The sequence below is a fragment of the Ictidomys tridecemlineatus genome, chromosome 12 (genome assembly GCF_052094955.1).
Source record: "Ictidomys tridecemlineatus isolate mIctTri1 chromosome 12, mIctTri1.hap1, whole genome shotgun sequence".
Lineage (NCBI taxonomy): Eukaryota > Metazoa > Chordata > Mammalia > Rodentia > Sciuridae > Ictidomys > Ictidomys tridecemlineatus.
Window position 1 is genome coordinate 84,279,770 of NC_135488.1, and position 12,600 is coordinate 84,292,369.

The following is a 12,600-nucleotide window of genomic DNA, read 5'->3' on the forward strand; positions in this document are numbered from 1 at the left end:
GACCAGGCATGGTGAGGCCTGGTTCTTCAGGAGTGCTGGCAGCCAGCTATGAGGAGCACCCAGGCTGCATGGGGAGCCACCACAGCACGCAGGGGCAAGGGATGCTGGCTGCAGTGGCTGGAGTGGAAGGGCATTGTGGTGGGGGAGGGTGGTGATATAGAAATGCAGGTCCCTTTAGCTCTGTTTTGTCATCCTCCTGCCCACTAGGAGATCCTGATTTAGCAGAGCTGCTGCCCCGCAGGGATCAAGGAGACAACTCCTGATGTACTCCTTATTATTTCCTGGTAGTGCTATTTAGGTTCTTGAGAGATTTGGGCTATACTGGTAGATGTAATTTTTTTTTAATAACAAGGGCAATTAAAGACTGGGTCAGATGCTCAGGACCCTCTAGAACAGCTTCCTGAGTCTAAAGATGTTCAAATTACAGCTCAGAGAGGCTCATTGACTTGCCCCAGGTCCCAGCCTATTTGATGGTCTGCTTCATGAAGTTGGTTTTTCTTTTTTACACTGAAACATTTAGAAAATTTTTAGATTAAGTGAGGAGCAAATTAGCAATTGGCTTCTCTGTTGAATGACTTTGAGACTTTGTATAAGTTATTTAATTTCTATTTCCTCCTCTGTAAACTAGGGGAATTAACATCTCCCCAAATCATTGTGAGGATGTGTAAGTCAATGTGTGTGAGGCATCTATCTCAAGAACTATGGGAGCTAATTAAATGTTCGTTCCCTTTTCCTTCCCTCAGTATTCATTTCCTCCTCCCTGCCCTTTAAAATAACAATAAACAAAAATAAAATAAGTTGTGTTGTAAGCAAGCTCAACTCAGATCCACATTGTAATGCAGTGTAAATAGGAACATCCTAGGCAGACCAGGCAAGTCAAGGGCATTGTGAAAGGAGATGTGGGCAGGAGCCAGGTGTGAGGTTGGGGTGTGTGTGGATTGATTGAAAATGCCTCCCTCCAAGGAGGGTCAGAAGAGCTTCTCTTCCCAGCTTAAAACAAAACAAAACAAAACAAAAACCAAACAAACAAGAAGAAGCCTCTGAGAAAGAGCAGATGATAGTGCTGCAAGAAGGGAGTCAGCAGAAGGTTCCTTAAGCAAGGCTGGGGACTCCTGAGCAGTCGCAGATCCCAGGGAGAGGCAAGCGTGCATTCAGCTTCCATCCTCCCAAGCAGGCATGTGGGGCAGAAAAGTCTGGGCTGCCTAGCAATGAAGCCCAGAGAGACACCCAGAGAGACTCTCCCACAGCCCATGAGCTAAGTTAGGAAAGAACACACCTGAGTTCCTGCAGCCCTGACAGAGAGGGGCTTACCAGTCCTATGCCAGCCACCAAAGCAGCAATTCTAAAAACAGTTCTGTGTTACAGCCCCCATTTCAAAGATGCTTGGCAATGGGAAGCGATCTCCTTGATATGTGTAATACATATTTTCATCTATATCATTCATAAAAACCCAAAACAAAACAATTGTCATAAAAATTTCAGTCTGGTGTGTGTGTGTGTGTGTGTGTGTGTGTGTGTGTGTGTTTTGCAGCAACCATATATCCAAAGGGCTTAGGAAAGACAGAGAACTCATTCAGAGGCAAACAGTGCAAACAGTTGAAAAGAATTCTCTGATCCCAAGCACAGCTCCTATCCCTTTTTAAGAGGTGGGAGAGGAGGAAAGAGATCCTGGCTTGGCTGGAGAGCACCGTCTACCCAGTGCTTACTGCTCTTGTCACTTGCTCTGAAGAAGGGGCCTATTCTCTCCCTGCTGCTAGTTACAAGTCTTACTAGATTTTCAAAATGTGCGTTTACCTTCCCCCCTCATGAAGAATGTGGGGGAAGTCCTAGGGCTTTAGTGCTACTTATGAGTAGCATCATCACATCTCTGATAAGAGATATTCCTCTCACCTCATCATGATTCCCATTTCTGGCCCATCCTCTCTTCTCACAGGGTCCCCCAGCCTGGGGCTGATAGAGTGAATGAAATGTCTTGCCTGGAACCAGAAGACATCATAAAAAAAATAGTGCAGGTGAGGAAAGAGGCCTCTGTCAATGAGCCAAAGGTGCCTCTAGATGGATGGAGTCCAGGGATGGCACCAGTGCAGTGGTTTTCTGGCAGGAAGGAGGTAGTGATGGCGGAAATCCAGACCTTGGGCTGGAGTCAGGACCCTGCCTGGGCCTTCCACAGCAGGAGGCAAGAACAGGCTGCCTTTGTGGGCCTCCCTAGCTTGTTCAGGGCTGGGCCCAGGTGCCTCAGCTCTCTCTGTGGGCTACTGAGGACTTCTCTAACACAAGGGTTTGTAAAGCTGGAGTTTTGGAACAAATTGCCAATCCCTAGAGACCTCACCATTTCCCCTCAAAGGCCTATATGTTCTCTCTGCAAACAGGATCTGTTAGTCCCCCTTGTATTCCTAAGGTCCCTGTCCCATGCTAGATTTTTACAGCTCAGTGGGCACTTTCTTAAATGACAGTTATATATTTGATAGTTACAGAATATGTATCTTATCACTCCAATTAAACAGTAAATTACTTGAGGTTTAAGTGTCACAGGAGATGGGGAAGCTGATGCTTCAAACCTTGGTTCTTATGTCCTGACAAAAGAAAATTTAAAGTTAAACACAAAAAGCCAAGTAAGAGAATTTTATTTTGAGTAAAAGTAAAGTAAGGCTCAAGTAGAGAACATGAGAGAGAGAGAGAGAGAGAGAGAGAGAGAGAGAGAGGCATCTCCTAGCAGAGAATAACAAAGGAAACAATGCTGCTTCTAAATTGATTCCTATTTGATGTTTGTCAGAAGAACTGGGGTCCACCTTCTGCAGTCTTCACCAACCAGATGTTTAACTGCTCCATGTTGGGTGGGGAAATTTTTGACGAGGTCCCCTAGCCTTGGGCTTCATGAGGGGAATGGTAAAAGCATATTTTGAAAATCTAGTAAGACTTGTAATTAGCAGCAGTTGGTCCTTTCTGGACTGTCATGGTGCTCATCTCATGAGGGAGGGGGCTTTATCTACAAGTCAGTCCTATGTTAAAGCGAGAGACAGGGTCAATGACTTGGCAGACTTCATCTTCCTGCACCTGCGCTATTAATGAAATTTCCTTTCTGAAATACATTGAGAAACCTTTGGCCATATATCCTAATCCTACGTTGACCTCAGAAGACCCTGTCAGGAGTCAGCCCTATTGATTTTTCCTTTTTTGATGTATTTCTTAATTGGTTTCCTTTGTTTCTCCATGTTTATTCTTTGTATAAGTCTATACTTAGACTTAGTATACCTGTTCTTTTTCTCTATTATTCATTAGCCTTAAAAGCAATTTAAAGAACATCCATGACCTCTCCACATTATTGATTTGCATTCCAATGATCATTACTAACTACTACCTAAGCTAAGTATGAGACCTTACTTTGTTAAGTACTTTATATAGATTAGCTCATTTAATATGTATAACAACCCTATGAGATAGACGTCATAATGCATTATCCCCATTTTTTTAAGGGGAACAAAATGTTAACAAAGTCGCTCCAGGTTCTGGCTCCCTAAATGAGTTGAACAAGTTATAGCCACTCTGTGCCTCTGTCTCCTTGACTGTAAAGTGGAATGACAGTTCCTACTCATAATAACTAAATGAGCTGCTATGTGTAAAGTGTTCAGAATAATGCCTGGCTCATAAATGTTTGTCAAATAAATAAAGGAACATCTAAATGGCAGAGCTGGCTGTGACCCAGGTCATTCGATTCCAGAGCACAAGTTCCTAACTAACTCCATGATTTCTCTCCTTGTTGATTGTTGTGTCCTGTTCTGTCCCTTCTGAAAGCTTTGTCAGGGATTTTGATTTTCCTTTTGTGGATGGGGAAAACAGTTACAGAGGATGTGATCCACCCAGGGTCATCCTCTTTTCTTTCTGAGGATTCCATGGTGACACTTCCTATATTCCTAAGGGCCAGGCACCACTCTAAGCATGTTACACATATTAACTAGTAGAGCTCACAGATTATTTTAGTGACAGGTGCTGTCATTCATTCTATTTTACAGCCCAGGTACAGATTGGCCTGACTCTTCTCCCCTACTTGTCCTCTACCTGAGCCCTCCCTCAGGCCTGGAGTCAATGATTTCTGCCTACAATGATTTAGTAATCCAAATTCTGAGTACCAAGATGCTTATTGAGGGACCTAAACCTCCCTTGTCTCAGCTTTGCTGCCATAGTCTGTGACTGAGCCCACATTTCAATACTTGCCTTGGCCTAACTTCCTAAGTACATCAGAGCCTCCCTGTTTGGCCCATTGGTATGGTGACCAACTGTCATGATTTTCCTGGGAATGTCCCAACCTTAAAGCTGAAAGTCCTGTGTAGCAAGAAACCTTCAGTTCTGTGGGTATTTTCTGACTTAGTGATGCTTTGGTGCTTGGTGCTTAGCAATCCTTACATCTTCCTATAGATGTAAAGAGAATCACTACTCTTCTCCAAATGATCCCACATCATTTGATTTAGTAGCAGCTATAACCCATTTCAAAGCACAAGAGCATAAGGAACATTATTAGGGATATTTGCTTTCCTGGTAGAGCAGATCTCTTGAATTTACTCTTTTAAAACCACACTGGAGGAGCATAGTTAGACATGTCAGTGGTTTCTCTGTGTCCTTCATACATGACCCACTGAGATATTGTTATATTTCCCCTCCTTCTCTGCATTTTCATTCTCCCTGAGCACTTCTAATGGTTTCCTTTTGCATCTTCATGCAGTGTAAAGAGAGCAGAGCTTGGCATTAGGGAGACAGCATGAGTAGAGGAAAGAGCATGGAGTTTTCAGGCAGAGAGATGAAATGTTAATCTTGTTTCTGATATATCATTTTATGTTTTTGTGCAAGTTCCTTAACTTCTCCAATTATTGTCTGCAAAAGGATAATACTATGAAAAAGTCAGTGATGATGTATGTAAAGTGACTTGCATAGAGTAGAATGCTATAGACACTAAGTGACTGATAAAAAAAGGCCTGAGATTGGAGCTTCCTGTGGACTGGCAGGATCCTGAGCCTAAATGGGGGTTGATGTTCCCAAAGAAATGCTGCTGGGTGTCTGTTGGCACATGCCCAATGTGACCTATTGGCCAAGTTCTCTTTTCTCCTTCAATTTCAATTCCCTGTTGCATGAAATATATGAATGAATTACAACCATTCAAAGGTAATAAGGAAAGAGGTATATAAGGACACTTAGGCAGTGATACACCACAAGATGGCGATAATGCCCTGCATGTAAGCTATTCCAGGGCTCTAAAGGCAGAGGGTGAGTGGTAAAGACTTAATTTCCAGATCTGTTTGGGAGAGATACTGCTGAGATTACAACATCTGTCTTTTACTAAGCACAAGGTTAGGCAATTTATAATGCATTCCTACAGTTCCTACAAAAAAAAAAAAAAAAAAAAACCACAGGAGATGGTATCCCATTTTACAGGCGAGGAAATAAGTTTCAGGAATTTTAAGTAACTATTCTTAAGATATACAACTTGTAGGCCATAGACTAAGGCTGTAAATCAAGTCTATTGGCCTCCAAGCTGTGTCCTTCCTAATATACTCTAGTGCTTCCACTCTGATGGCCTACTACAACCAGTTCTGGTTTGTCCTTTAAAAAGAAATCCTAACAACTCGTTATTTTGTCACAGACCCAATGAGTAGTCTCTACACAGCCACTGATTTCTAAAAAACATCAACTTACAGAGGAGGGAAAGTAAGAGTAAAAATAGATTCAATGTTTCTTTGTATTTTAAGTTGAGTTCATGGATGAGCATTCTGAGAAAGGAGGAAATCATTTTCAGTGGATCAATCAATCATCAATAGTTCTTCATTCAGCAACTATGTACACACACAGGGCTGAGCAAATGCAGATGGGTTAAGATCAGATTGGGGATATTACATGTACCTATGGGACATGTTGATACACAGCAGCACCTAAGTGCCATGTGGATAAAATTTAACCAGAAAAGTTCTTGTGACTGGGGTAGTCAGAGATCTGAAAGTCAGAGTTGACATTGAAAGAAAACAAATCCAGGGAGGCCTCAAGTAAACTAGCCCTTTTCTACTCAAGGTATAAACCAAGGACCAGAGGCATTGACACCACCCAAGAGCTTATTAGAAATGCAAACTCTTGTCCCAGACCTCCTGAGACAGAATCTGCATGTTAGTAGAATCTCCAGATGATTTTCACATTTTAAGATTTTTGAGGATCAAATGTTTATATTCACGTGTATGTTTAAAATGAATTAACACTTTCATTTCATTTTTTAAGTTTTAATTTTGGATTTAGATTTGCTTTTGAAATAATGATAGTAAATACTCTAAACTTCTGCCTTTGTTCTCTACAAGAACCTATGAAAACTTCTAATAGTTAAATTTTCTGTGGGCTGGTAATTTATTAACTGGATAAAATTCTTATCCAAAGTATTTTTGCTTGTATTTGTGTGAGAATTATTCATGATAGGAGGCCTTGAAAAAACCTAAAGGATGCATTTTATAAATCACTGAAGGAAGTTAACCTTATGTTCACTGTAAGTGGAGTATATTCTCTTCTTTGCAGATTGCTAATCTACGTAATATGTTGGAACCATAAAACTAGATCAAGTCCCCGCAAGTCACTCCTATTTCCTCAGTACTGTCCATAATTCTGGATATGTAAAAGTTTTTTGCATGTGAAATCTGGGATTACTCTGATGAAGATAGATAGATCCTTGAGATGCCAGGACATCCATAGGACTTGATTTAACATACCATTGGTAAATGACAGTGACCCTTTATCTACCTGAGGTTCCATTTCAGTTTATCTAGTCATGAAAGTTGGGCGAGTTCATTCAGAAAGGCAGTGCAGTATAAAGAATAGAGCACCAGAAAACTAAGAGGGGAAACATGGGCTTAGGACCAAAACATATTAGTTATGAAACGTCACTTCTCTGAATCTCAGTTCCCTATCTATAAACCTAAGAGGTGAAACTAGATGGTTGCTAAGGTCCCTTCCTGGTCTAGCATTGCATGAGCCTGGTTACCTAGGAGTTGGAGCATGGGTAGTTACTCATTAAACCCAGAATATATAGTCCAAATAGAAATGGCCCACACCACTCTTACTTCCAGATATAAAAGTTGAGAATGCTAGTTGCCATAGCAACTCACCTTCATGAAGTCATTATACATTCAATTCTGTAAAGTGACAATATTCTGTACTGGCACCTGCAAAACTCCATAATGTTTCCTTTGCTTCCATCCTTGCCCCAGGCGACAGTGCCAAGAATTGTCATACTCTGGAGAAGCAATCAGAGTTCTCAAGCTGCCTTTCGGTCTGCTGAAACAGAAGGTGCTGACAGGGGTGGGAGTGAAGGAAGGCTTCCTTTCAGTTTACTAATTCTGCAGCCGCCCTCCACAAACTCCAGCAAATATTTTGTGATGTTGCAAGGTGTTACGAGAAGTGCAAAGCAAGCTGTGATTCAGCTGGTATGAAGACTTTGCAAACAAAAAAGGGTGATCCGTTTTGCAGCAGGCTATTACTTCTGCCAGAGTCCTCAGACTGGAATACTAAGAGAGAGATTTCTGCAAGACATTGCCATCATACATGCTGGATTTTCTAAACAAGATCAATTTAAAATAATTTGGCCCAGTAGGTTCCAATTTGTGGCCCTCAGACCTCTAGGCACTTCAAAGGATCTGCAAACCCATGTGAGTGTTCTCTCAGTAGATCGAGTGCAATATGTGCTCATCTATATGGGCTACTTTCCAAATATACATAAATGTCATTACAATGAATAAAATAAATTTATTTTTAACGTTATTGAATACATCTTAGCTTTCTATTTTCTTAATCAACTGATACTAAAAGTTAACTAGGATCATGCTTGAGGTTATTATTTATTTATTTGTTAATGTTGAAATGCAGTTTCCACACTTGGCAAATTGTTTGTCTTGATTCTTGGGGTGGAGAACAGAGACCTCTTATCAGGAGAGAACATTTCCCCTGTTTATTGGCATATGTTGGATAGTATACCCATTACTTGGTTTCTTGAACCTGAACACTTTTTGAGAAGACATTTAAGTGGCTAAATGAGCACTGCTCCTTCATTAGAAATGTCAACCCTGAATATAAGTAAACTGCAAGCCGTGGATACAGTTCCACATGCTGATGTGAGAACTTCAACTACTTTTGACTTCAAGCCTCCATTTCTTTAAACTGTTAGAAGGGAACCCTCAGTGAGCTGATAGCCTTCAACTTTTCCTTTCCCTGGGGTTGTATTTAGGAAAAGCCTTTCTGAAATGGGCTTATGAGATGCAAGGTGTGCAGTGGGAAAGGAGTGGAGGGACTAACATGGACCTCAAGATCACTGTTCTGCACTGGCATTTACTGAGCCATTCTTCACAGTTTGATGACCTCATTCAGGCCCAGGAATACCTCCATTTCTGTCATCCTCTTGGTCACAAGGAGGCATTTTTTATCTTACAAGGGGCTGCAAAACAGCATGTCTGCCTGCCTCAGTTCCCTTTAGCAGGGACCAACTGTGCACCCATTTCTTCTCTGGGGTCTTGCCACTTTCCTGGGGTTCTATTGAGGATAAGGAACAAGTACCTCAAAGACATCTGGAACTGTGACCTTCTCAAGTGAGCCTGGGGAAGGGCACAGGACTCCACACTATCTCTGCCCTTTCTATTTTCCTATGGCTTCACTTCCTCTCTCCGAGATTTTTTTTTCTCCCTTTTCTACTGTCATTATCTTTTCTTCCAAATATTTTGTCTATGTCATTATTTTTTGTTTTTTTCTTCCTTAAGGGCAGCTACTTTTGTTTCTCTGTCCCTTGCTCTCACTCGTCTTCTCTGAGGTAAGGAGCACAAACTAGGAGAGCTTTCTAGGTGAAGGAAGGAATAAGAAGAGTAAACACATGGTAAAGGAACAGGCTAGTACTATTCTCCCCCACACACAAATTAGCATAGATTTCATGGATCCAGAGTCTAGAAGAAAAATAAGTCTCCCATGAAATCAGACACAAAGCAAAAAGTGAAATTTTAGATAATCAAAATAAGCCCCCTGGGCGCTAGTACAGTTTTTCTATAGGCTCCTGACAATGTTCTACACAGGGGCGTCTGGAGCTAAGTGCCTGGACTTTTGGACACAAAGCTGAAATAAAGGGATTTTTAAAAGAATTGGCTGACTAACAAAAGTTCCATCAGTTGTATGTTGCAGCACTTAGCCTGAAAGAGTCTTGGGAGAGGTTGGGTGGGAAGACAGCAAGTGAAAGCAGAGGCTCACTGTCAATGGCCACCCTCCGTGGCTTTCTTTCATTCAACTCTGCAAATTCCTGCTCATGGGGCTGTTGGAAATACAACTGCCTATAACACTGCTGTTTTTGCCCCATTCAGTCTGAAGTCCCATCCCTTTTTCTTTCATTCAAAACAATCGAATTCCTGTGGTGGACTACATATTGGGGAATAAGTAACCCCAATTTTAATTCTGGCAACCTTATATAAGAGTCTTGTTGAACAAAAAAATACATGGTCTTGCTGGGCTCAGTGGTGCATGCCTGTAATCCCAACAGCTCAGGAGACTGAGGCAGGAGGATCGAAAGTTCAAAGCCAGCCTCAGCAAAAGCAAGGCGCTAAGCAACTCAGTGAGACCCTGTCTCTAAAGAAAATACAAAATAGGGCTGAGGATGTGACTCAGTGGTTGAGTGCTTCTGAGTTCAATCCCTAGTACAAAAAACCAACAAACGAAAACCATGATCTTTGGATTTGGGCGGTCTTACAGTTTAGTGGGAGAGGGAAGAGGCCAGGGAAAGACAGGTAAAGAAGAAACTTCAGTGTTACGTTGGAGAAAATGCAGGTTGTAGGGTTCACCAAAGCAGGATGCCTAGCAAAGAAGAGGTGCCAGAGACGGTCTACTGGGTAGAACAAGATGGAACAAGTGGAAACTTCAGAGAGGGAGTCCAGGGTTCTGGGGCAGGGCAAGCTGTGACAGGCCAGTCTGCAGGCTAGTCTTCTCTTAAGTAGGAGAGGCACAGAGAGCAGCTGCTCTGGCTCAGACCCAGTCCCCAGTTTCCAGTAGCAGTGATAGCTGTTTGTCTCAGTTTGGTGGTCATTTACACTCATTTTTCTCATTCAAAAGAGTTAACTGCTGCATGTTTTGGCACGAAGATTCTTTTCTCGTTTTTTCAACGGGTACTGTGGGAATCAGGAACCTGTAAGAGGACACTGAAGAGGAGGGTCCTCTTTATTGCAAAAGCCACAACCTTTCTTTCCTCTTCCCTCTTAGAGGGAGAAAGTGGAGGCTGCCTTAAAGATTTTGTATTTCAGGCAAAGAGTTTGTTGGTAAAACTGTGTAGGAGGCACCAGAGTGCTGCTTAGAACTTTTGCAAGCAATGTATTTTTATCATTAAACTCTTGGCTAAAACTCATTTGTTTCCAAATAGGCTGCTTTAGCTGAGTGTGCTTGCTTGAGTTGGGGAGAGCACCTTAAAAATACAAGTTTGTTGCAAATGATGCACAAAGAAACCAAGTTAACATTTATTTTATAAATTAAAGATGGTGTGAGAGGATATGAGGCTCTTTGGCCTTCAAAATCATACAAAGGATTTTGTTTCACCAACTGTGAAGAGTGAAAATTAACATCCTGCTTGGGAAACCTCAATCACATCACCTAAAGGCCAACTCCACATCATGGAAACAAATCAGAGGGCTGCATTTGGAGAGAGGTCCCCACATTCCAGATCACACAGGAAATGATCACATACTATTATTCTTGAGTAAATGTGGCAAGAAAATATAATCCTTGAATAAATAACCAGAACAGACTGAGTACATTTGAGTTAAACTGTAAATAATCATCTAGATCAAATTACTTAATATTTCAGTCCATGAATGTACAATAATATGTGCTTTAGCTTATGCCAGTAAGATAATCTTTAGAGATGTCTGAGTGACTTTTGGCTCTAAATTTAATCCTTAAAGTGATTAAGGAATTAAGAAACAATAAAAATAGCCTGGGAAAACATTGTACCACTACTTTGCAGCTATGAACCTTTTACAACAACCCAAAGTTTTCCCAAACATGCTGATCATTTCTAGAACTAACTAGAAGAGGGGTCTGCAAAATTTTTCTTAAAGAGCCAAGCAGTAAACATTTTAGGCTTTGTAACTCTGCCATCATACACAAAAGCAGCCTTATACAACATGTTAATGAATGGTCATGGCTATGTTCCCATATAATTTTATCTGCAAAAATAGGCAACTTGCCTATAGGCTGTAGTTTGCTGACCCTTGATTTTGAACAATCACATAGATATAGAAACATTATACATTATTTTGGAAAAATAGTGAGTTCCTTAGAGCTCCACAGCAGACCAAATTCTGTGGCGCTGAGTGTTGAGGGCGCTTTAGTATGCTTTGGAATTTGTAAACATTAGGTAAAAATACAGGCTGAGGACTGGTGACGTCAGAGAGAACAGATGCCTCAGCAGACAGCAGACTTGCAGGAATCATGGAGAATAGTTAATTTGAGGTACAAACCATTCAATGAAAGGAATCACCATACTAAGCCAATCCCATACTTTTTACACTTTCATCTTGACAATGGCTTTGTAAGGTACATGGATTCTGCACTTGACACCAACTTCAAAAATTAAGGTTATATACTCAAAAGTTCTAGCTTCTGTTCTAATTCAGATTCATTAAAACAAATGTTTCATTTAGGCTTGGGTAGGTCAATTTTCCTGCCACATACAAGGTCCCTGCTGAATGGATATGGCTGTGTAACACCTTCCCTGCCCCACCACTTTCTCCCATGCTGGTCACTTGGTTATATTTAATTTACACCCTGTCTAGAAATATGGAACTAGGCTGTAATTCTTTTTCAGTAATTTGAACTGAAAGACAAGAGGGAAGATGCAGTTGGTGGCAGAGTGGAGCCAGAAGGGTCATGTGGACTCAGGGGCTGGCATAGCAACTGATGGGCTTTGTACAAGATATGTTCATGGAGCCAAGCACAGGGTTGCACACCTGAAATCCCAGTGACTTGGGAGGCTGAGGCAGGAGAACTGCAAGATCAAGGCTAGCCTCAGCAACTTTGGGAGGCCCTAAGCAATTTTGCAAGACCCTCTCTCAAAATAAAAAGGGGTGGGAATGTAGCTCAGTGGTAAAGCAACCCTGGGTTCAATCCCAGGTACCAGGAAAACAAAAAGTTCACTGAAAAAGTAGCAGTAAAAGAGAAAGCATTTCAGTTTCTTTCTGGTTTTATAATCCAAGAAGGCTGGTTGCTCTTCAAAAATCCTTACATTCCAATGACACTACTCTGGATTTATAAAAACCTTTCCCCCCATTCTTTTATAAGTTTTAGTTTTTGAGATGGGATCTTCTATATTCTCTAGGCTAGCCTTGAACTTGCCTTCCCATGTCTCAGCCTCTGGAGAAGCCTAGATTATCGGCACAGGCAACCACGCCCAGTTTCTTCTCTCATTCAAGAGCTGTCTTGAGTGGGCCTCTTTTCAATACTAATAGCTTACTTTTCCACATGACTTGGTTGGTTGGTGGCTACAACTAACTCTTTTTTTTTTATGTTGGGGATTGACCTCAGGGCTTGGGGAACCCATGTTCTACCACCGAGCTCTAG

General features: G+C 41.5%; 1 protein-coding gene across 3 annotated transcripts in view; it reads left to right on the forward strand.

Annotated features, from left to right (window-relative positions):
• LOC144369383 (uncharacterized) overlaps positions 1-7,782 on the forward strand; it is a 48,097-nt gene extending 40,315 nt beyond the window's left edge. For all 3 annotated transcript variants that reach the window (XM_078029259.1, XM_078029260.1, XM_078029262.1), the window contains one exon: positions 7,233-7,782. The gene's annotated coding sequence lies outside the window, so the exon portion shown is untranslated. The remainder of the gene's footprint in view (positions 1-7,232) is intronic.
• Positions 7,783-12,600: the final 4,818 nt, after the last annotated feature.